We start from the raw sequence: 8,858 nt of genomic DNA, 5'->3' as shown, positions 1-8,858 counted from the left end.
TAATTAGATCTCAAAGCACTTTACAAAGGAGATCAGAAAACTGAGGCACAGCGAGGTAATGTGAAGCAGCAGGCCAGTCGCAGAGCTATGAATAGATCCTAGTTTCCTGACTTTTAGTCCAGTGCTCTACCCACTGTGAAGTAGTACTTTTTAAGGGATACTCTGCAATTAAAAATTGAGCTCAATCAAAATCTGCTCTGCATCTAGGGGAGAACTGGCTGTTTCAAAGCAGCCAACTCTGGTGATTTCACTGCAAGTCCTGTGACATTTGGTGTTTTTCTTAAAGTCGCATCTCCAGGAGAAACTCAGCTTTTGGGTTGTTTTTTAAATAGCTGAGAAAAGCTTGAAATTGAGGAAAAAAAGGTGCACTGTGAAATCTCAGACACGAGAGGGAAGGAAAATGAAAATGTATAAATCTCATTATGTTTAAGCCAATCTCATGCTTTCTGGGGGCCTGGCTCCTGATCTGGATCCTGTTTGGAGATTGGAAATATGACAATGAGTTCTGTTTGGCTTGGGTAAAAAACAATTTGCATTCAAGAATATTTTTCTGTTTTTGCATAGTACAAAGGTCTGAGATGTGTGGGTTTGCCAGGAAGGTTCCCCTTGAAAAAAACAACTGACTTTGACGTTTTCATGGGCTCACAGTACTCGTGCTCTCTCCTGGCTCTGTACATTCTCCCGGAGGAACCCCCTTCACTGTGACATCTGTTCTAGCGTGGTCTACTCTTTCACGGGGGGTTAAGCCATAGACAGCTCCGCCTCCTGGAACGCCACCTTTCTGGAATTCAGCACGCCTGTCCCTCAGGTAGTCCACTCTGTCTGGACCCCCCCAGAAGTACACCCCTCCAGAGGGAATAATGCAGTCCAGATCGCTATACTGCAGTGACTCTCGGGCAGCATAAAACAGAAAGGTTTATTGAGCATATGAACCCAGCACGGGACTCTCCGTGTCCTCAGGCCCAGTATCCTGTGCTGAGGCACAGTACATCTAGGTCTGTCCCGCATCCAAGTGGGCTCTGCCTACTGTCTCTCCAGTAGAGAAGCCCCCTCTTTCCAACGGAGGCATTCTATAACACCTATCAACAACCCCAATAGCTCCTCCCTTGTGCTTTGTCTTACATCCCAGGTAAAAAGGTAAGAGGGGCCCTCTCTCATCCATCGTTTCCCTCTGGCTGGAACTGGTTGGTCAGGTCGCCGGGATCCTCTCCTTTCAGCCCTTTGTCCTCCCACAGGCCAGAACCGGCTGACTGCCAAGCTGGGGTGGGACTCTTAGTCACCACTTGTTAGGGAACCCCATCTCCAGGCCATTGTCCAGCGTTCCCAGCTGCTAGGCGGGGTCACACCTGGTCCTCTGCAACAACAAACCCTCTCTCATCAATGTGCTAAACACACAGCACACAGGGAAACTGAGACACACACACACACACACACACTATTCGTGTAAAACACTACCAAAATCCCCAACTTTGTCACATCTCTCCTGCACTTCGAGTCTGAAGTGAGCTGGGTCACTCCAGCCAGTGAGCTGTGGAAGTTCAGGCCCCCCTCTCCAGGACAAAGCATCAGCTATAACATTCATGCTCCACCCCATATGATCATCCTGGTGGATCAGAGTCCACCTTAGGAGTTTGGCATTAGCCCTTTATCCGTTGACCATGGCAGGGTGGGTGGTCAGTGTACACCATAAAGCACCACCCAAATAGATAGAGCTGCAGCTTTTTAAGAGCCCATCCCAGGGCCAGGCATTTCTCCTCTAGGGATGCCTAGTTCTGCTCTCGGAGGAGCAGCTTCTTGCTCAGGTCCACAATGGGGTCTTTCTCCCCCTTCGTAGTGGCCTGTATCAGCACTGCACCCAGCCTTCTGTCTGAGGCCTGCCAGAGAACACCCTGAAGGATTTGTCCAGATCTGGGTTTATCAGCACCAGCCCCTGGATTCGAGCCTCCTTCAGCGCACACAGTGCCCCAGCACTGTTAGGTCCAGACCACCCTTGTCTGGCTTGCCCAAATTACCAAGCTTCGTAATGGGAGCTAAAGTGGGGTACAAACCTTCAGCAGTACCCTGCCATCCCATTAGCGACCCAGGCCTGTTTCTTGAATTGAGGAATAGGCCAATCTCTGGTTATCTTCACCTTGGCTGCCTCTGGCTTTGGGCAGCTGCTTCCCACCTTGTGGCCCAGGTGCGACACATCTGCCATCCTCATCTTACCCTTTCCGGCCTCTACCATCCAGCCTACATCCTGGAGGCATCCCAGGCCCCTCTTCACTGGGACACTTGTTTCTCCCAGGTTGGGCTGAAGACATAGATATCATGAAAGTACACCAGGCACAGTCTTCCTCCCCGCTGTGCAACTGATCCCCCAGGCACTGGGAAGTGGCAGGCACCCCCTTGAGGCTGAAAGGTAGGACAAGGAACTCAGAGCCCTATAAGGCTGATGGGAGCAGATTTCAACCTGGCAACTGGGTCCAAAGGCACCTGCCAGTCGCCACTGGTGAGATTTGCAGTAGTGAGGAAAAGCCCGTGCCACACACACCTTGTCTAGGATTTTTTTAATTCTAGGCATGGGGCAGGCATTGAACATGGTGACAGCATTGAGCTTCCAATAGTGCACACTGGCTCTGATCGACCCATCTTACTTGGGGACCAGCACCACGGATGAGTCCCAGGGGCTGGAGGATGACTGGATCACCGCTAATGCCAGCATGTCACTGTTTTCCCAGAGATTGTGAATGGGGAACACCTCCCATCCCCCCATGGACAGCTAAATTAGTGAGCTCCCCTGATCTCTGCAGGTGGGCAGGGGTTAGCTGGTCAGAGAGGGGAAGTTATTCCAGCAGGAGGTCGGCTCCTGGCTTGGGAGAGAGAGATTCACTTTCCCCAGCCTCCCACCTACACGGCTGCACCAACAGTCTCCCTGTCAAAGTACAGCTTCTTCATGTCTACATGGTACAATTGCCCAATTGGGCCGCTCCAGTACATGACTCAGCTGGTTGTTGGTTTCACAGGGCTCTTCCCAGGCACCATGTGTACTGAGCTGAGACCCCCGCCACTTCCGGTCCCCGATCAGGCACATTGTTGTACCAGCCCTTTTGCAGCTCCTGGGCCCCGGCTAGGTTCTTCCTGACCAAACCCGTGAGCTCAGTGAGCTTTCCCCAGAACGATAGTTCAGAATCCACCACTGTTTCCCCATTTATTTCTCATCAAGTCCAGGGGTCCCCTCCTTCTCCTTCCCTACACCAACTCAAAAGGGTGGACCCCTGTGAATTTCCGGGGCAGTAAATGTTCTGTACCAGTTCTCGCCGGGTGCGCTGCATCCCCTGATGTTTAGAAGAAGGGACATCCCACCGGTGGTATTTCTGGGAGACCACCAGACACGCTCTCATCACCCACATTTACTTTTCCCTCAGGGAGCCCTTTTTTAGTACTGGGCCACTTTTCTCACCTGGAGCCTTCCCTAGGATCTTGCAACACCATGGCCCACAAGGCCCGCACTTTTTCAAGGAGGGATTCTGCTGCGGTTAGTTCTAGAATTCAGCTGCTGGGTTCAGGGACCAGCCCTCATTGCTGTGCCTTAGTTTTTACCACCTTGGTACAAGGCCTTGGTCTCAATCCTGTTAAGCCTTGTCCCTGGCAACTCACTCCCCGCCATTGGAGGTTCCACACACCCCTGCTGGGCGGATTTCTGGTGCCAGGCCAAGTGGCCCTCCCTGACCTCAGCCACAGGCAAGGACCAGGGTGCTGTCTGGCCAGTTTTTCAGTCCATCCCCCATCAGTATCTCTGCAGGTAGCTGATCATGCACCCCAACCTCTTTTGGGCCCCCATTCAGATGTATCCTCGCTACAGGACTTTAACTGAGGGTCCGACCACCCCCAGCACCTGTGTCCCAGTGAGGGTACGGAACGAGCCTGCTGCTTTCGTTGCTGCATCAAAGCCAGTGTGAGTCTCCTCTCCCCTGTGCAGGGCTGTTGGCCCAGTCAGCTCCAGGGGCTGACTACGGACAGGCAGATAACCAGAGCTTTGCAGTTCTTCCCACATGCTACTAGCCAGGGGGGAAAATACCCCCCTCTGTGCTGGCTGGGCCATTTTTGGGCCATTCACATGCTCACTGACTTCTGCCCTCTCCACCTTCCAATCTCTGGGTTCAGCTCTTATGTTCACCTTTACTGGTGCAGGGTTTGGATCCTGTCTTAAAGAGACACAGTCACTTCCCACTGATCTGCCGAAGGACCCAAGAAGGTGTATGGCTGCCATCTGGGAGCCTTCCCCCAAGTTACACGGCCCCTCAGCAGCTTGTGAGGTTGCACCACACCCAGAAGAGTCTTGGTCCCAGAACCTCTTCACCCCGTGAATGTCTTCCCACTGACGCCTACCTGTCATTCCCCCTGGGGATCAGAGGGGCCTGAGCCCAGGAATCACAAGCAGACATATCTGCTGGACTTGGAGTAGAAGCCCCTGTGCCTTCCCCACTCCCTTGGCCTGGCCAGCTCTGCCCCAAGAGCTGGCTGGGTGACTGCTTCCCAGCTCACTCTCTCAGCCTGCATTACAGGCTGTCTTCCTTTTGCCCGTTAACCCTTCGAGGGTTCTCTTGGGTGAAAATTTCCTGTGTCTTTGGGCATGACACCACCTTGCATCCTTTTGCTTGAAGTAATGACATCTGAGGTCCTACAGGTCCCAAGGAGGGGATCTGCCTGTTCCGGCATTCGTGGGAACCCCCACCTTGGGCTTCCTGGAGTCTCACCTCTGAGAGGTCTCTGGGTGACTCCCCTTCTGAGTCCCCAACAGGGGGTCTCTCTCTCCCACCCCATCGGCTCTCCATAACCTCAAGTCTGCCAGCGTACCTGCACCTTGCAGGGCTTTGGGCTTCTGAGAGCTGCCCCTATCCAACCAGATTATACACATCCTCTGCGAGAGTGGACCAGCACTCTTTTCCCCCTTTCAGAGAGATATTCCCCCAGCAGGGTGGTGACCTCCTCATATGTGATGCCCAGGGTTTCTTGTGCACCCCGGAATATTTTCCTGTCTGCCTCGGAATCATTCAAACATAAGCGGCAAAGCCTGTTGGAACCTTCACAGTCCCCAGCCTCTGCACCATCCATTTGGCTGGACACTGGTATGGCCTTGGGACCAAGCATGGAGGTGAGACAGTCTGTTCGCAGGGTCAACCTGGTTCAAATCACAAGTCTTCTCACAGGCAGTGAGGTCGGCATCAATATACCTCCCGCATTGTACTGGGGCACACTTTGGACTCTAGGCTTCCTGCCATATTGGCATCTTGGGGTCTTTCCCTACTTACCCCACAGGAGGTGCTCTTGGCCTGCCTCTCCTCCAACTCCAGTTCATGTTTTCACTGCTCCAAGCAGTCAGTCAGTCTCCGTTCCTCCAGTTCCAGCTCCTTCGCTCTCAGCTTCACAGTTTTCATCTCTTCATATCCACTGGGGGGAACCCAGGTTGGGAAGCCCTTGTCCTGGCTGGGGAAGGGGGTACAGTGGCCCCCCTGCCACTACCCCAACTGCCCTGCTGCTACTCCCAGGCTCTCCGGGCATCCCGGAAGCCCTGCTAGGATCTGGAACTTGCTCCTCAGACTGGTCATTCTCTACCAGCCAGGCAATCTGTAGTTCCTGGGTGAGCCTCCCAACGCTCAGCCCTCTCTCCCTGCACAGACGTGCAAGGTCCCTTTTAGGAAGCCGGTTCTAGGCCCTTTCCTTGATGGTTCCTTCAATTCCCTTGTTTTATTGCTGGCAGGAAACCATCTACAGGGTGCAGCCACCAACCATCCTCTGCTACCAACTTGTCATGGACTCACAGGATTTATGCTCTCTCCGGGCTCCATATGGTCCCTGGGAGGAACCCCCTTCATTGCAACAGCCCTTCTCGGGGGTCCACTCTCTCTCAGGGGATAAACCTCTCTGAGGCTTCAGCATGCCTGTCTCTCACATGCAGCAAAAAAGGAAACTGAGGCACGCACACATAATTCATGTAAAACACTACAAAAATCCCAAACTTCGTCACACCAGGCTAGTTCTGATCCAGTTAGCATGCTAACAACAGCAGTGTAACCATGGCTTCCTGGGCAATGGCTTCAGCTAGTCCCCGGTATACATACCTAGGATTTCAGATGGGCTTGTACTTGGGGCAGCTATTGTGCTGCTATTTTCTGCATGCCAGCTTGATCAGAATAAGCATGATATGACTATCCAATGTGAAAATTACACCTCCAGATCCAGTGTTGGTGTACCTTGGAAAGTTCAAAGCACTTTACAACCATGCATGAATTTAGCCTCACATTCCCTCCACATTAGCCCCATTCTACAGATTGGGAACCGAGGCACAGAGAGGCATCACTTTCCCACAGTCACACACAGAGGTGGGATTAGAATTGAGAGCATGCTCACCGGGATTTGCACAGTCTCAGGTTAGTGCAGGAGTGGGCAAACTTTTTGGCTCGAGAGCCACATCGGGGTGCGAAACTGTATGGAGGGCTAGGTCAGGAAGGCTGTGCCTCCCCAAACAGCCTAGCCCCTTCTCCCTATCCGGCCCCTCCCACTTCCCGCCCCCCTCAGAACCCTCCCCACTCAACCCCCCCATTCCTTGTCCCCTGACCGCCCCCCTCCCAGGACCCCTGCCCCTAACCGCCCCCCAGGACTTCACCCCCTATCTGACCCCCCCCCCCGCTCCCCATCCCCTGACTGCCCCCCCCGCCCCAGAACCTCTGCCCTATCCAACCGCCCCCTGTTCCCCATCCCCTGACCACCCCCTCCCGGGACCTCACCCCCATCCAACTGCCCCCTGCTCCCTGACTGCCCCCCAGGACCTCCTGCCCCTTATCCAACCCCCTGGCCTCGGCCCCCTTATCATGCAGCTCAGAGCAGCATGTCTCAGAGCCGCGCTGGAGCCAGACATGCTGCCGCGCTGCCCTGCATGAGTGCGCATCCCCGCCACCCAGAGTGCTGCCCGCGCAGTGGCGTGGCTGCGGGGGAGGAGGGACAGCAGGGGAGGGGCTGGGGACTAGCAGATGAGGCCCGCGGGCCATAGTTTGCCCACTTCTGGGTTAGTGACATGCAAATGCAGGCTGTTTTCTGGTTTCTGATGGACACCACCCAGACCCAATGTTCCCTCTAATTTTTGATAGGCCGTGTGCACAAAACATTTCTTCTGTGCAAATTTTTGTGTTCTCTGCAAATTTTTGTGCGCACGGTGTTTCGTCATATGCGCAGGGTTTAGGATCTGTGTGCACGCGCACACGCACACAGCTTAGAGGGAACAGTGCCCAGACCCTGAGTCAAGCAGAGACCAGGCAAAATGTGGTAATTCTGGATGAGCAATGTGGTAATTTTGGATGAGCTTTGCTTTGTCTTTCTTTGGGATTTCTAAGTCCGAAATGCAAGTGTCACGGAGTGTGCGGGATTCCGAGGCCTGCACCCCTCTTCCTGGGATTCACTGTGACTCTCAGCCAGCCAGTAAAATGGAACGTTTATTGGACAATAGGAACACAGTCTAAAACAGAGCTTGTGGGTACAACCAGGACCCCTCAGTCAAGTCCTTCTGGGGGGCAGGGAGCTTAGACCCCAGCCCTGGGGTTCCCTGCGTTCCATCACCCAGCACCAAACTGAAACCAAAACCCACCCAGCAGGCTCTCTCCTCTAGCCTTTGTCCAGTTTCCTGGGCAGAGGTGTTACCTCCCCCTCCTGGCTCAGGTTACAGGCTCTCAGCTCTCCCATCCCCAGTGAAACTCCCCTGCCACGTTCCCAGGTCAACACTCCCGGCTCCCTGCTGCGTCACAGCAAGACATGCCAACTCTGTGAGAAATGACACCCACAAAAATGATACCTTACCACAAAATTGCTGATTTTCCCATCACTCTCACAGCAATCCACCCAACTGTAACATGAGGCCAGCAGTAAGAGAATGGCATGGCCGTTAGAGTCTGCTACCTTACATTTCCTCTTGCAGTTTTAATTGGAAGGTGGTGTGCCTCACTGCCAGGCCTAAACTTAAGCCTGAAGCTACTGTGTGTAGTATTGCTGTGTGTTGTTAAGGAGCAGCTGACATCTACTTCAGAGGTCACTGCATTTTGGAGATGGGAATAGGAGCCATATTTTGATCTCAGTTACACTTCTGGAGTTCCCCCTAACTTCAATGGAATTGTACCTGCTTGCACCAGCATTGCAAGTGACTCTCACCTTGTATTTGCACTCCTAGGGGGTTGAGAGGTTGTATATGTCTTCAAGGGCAGGTGCTCCCACCAAGGCTCACCACTGAGCTATCACTGTGGTTAGCTTTATGGAAGCCATGATCGCTATAATGCCTGCTGCAAAGACCCGTTAGTGACAATACATTGTAGTACAGGTTTGTACCAAGGTGTGAAAGAACCACTGGACCTGTCAGTGAAAATACCGCTAGATTGGTACCATTGTGTTAAAAATTGTCAACCGCTGCTTTCTGCTTTCCATTTTTTGGGATCACATTGTCATTGCTGGTGATTTTTTTTCCAGTGACAACTCTGTAGTGGACTCAAGGAAGATATTTAAGAAATTAGCATGTGAACACAACAATATCTGGTGACGTTCAGCTGGGTGATGATGTTCCAAGAACTACTCAAGGGCAAACAATAAATGTTATAAGAAAAGATGGGAACCAGAAAGTCCATTTCTGTTCCCGTCCAGTGTATTACAGGAGGAGGATGGGGAAGGTGCGGTTACTGAAAGGCACTGGAATTGCACTCTGGAGAGATCCACGGGATATCTGTGCAGTTGGAGAATAGTTAGAGAAGGACCAGGGATGTGTGGTTGAGTTGCTGGAATGTTGAGGGCTCCCACTCCCCATAGGAAGTACCCACTGGCATGCCCAATTCAGATGT

The sequence above is a fragment of the Natator depressus genome, chromosome 10 (genome assembly GCF_965152275.1).
Source record: "Natator depressus isolate rNatDep1 chromosome 10, rNatDep2.hap1, whole genome shotgun sequence".
NCBI classification, from domain to species: domain Eukaryota; kingdom Metazoa; phylum Chordata; order Testudines; family Cheloniidae; genus Natator; species Natator depressus.
Note: the sequence above shows the minus strand (reverse complement) of the source record.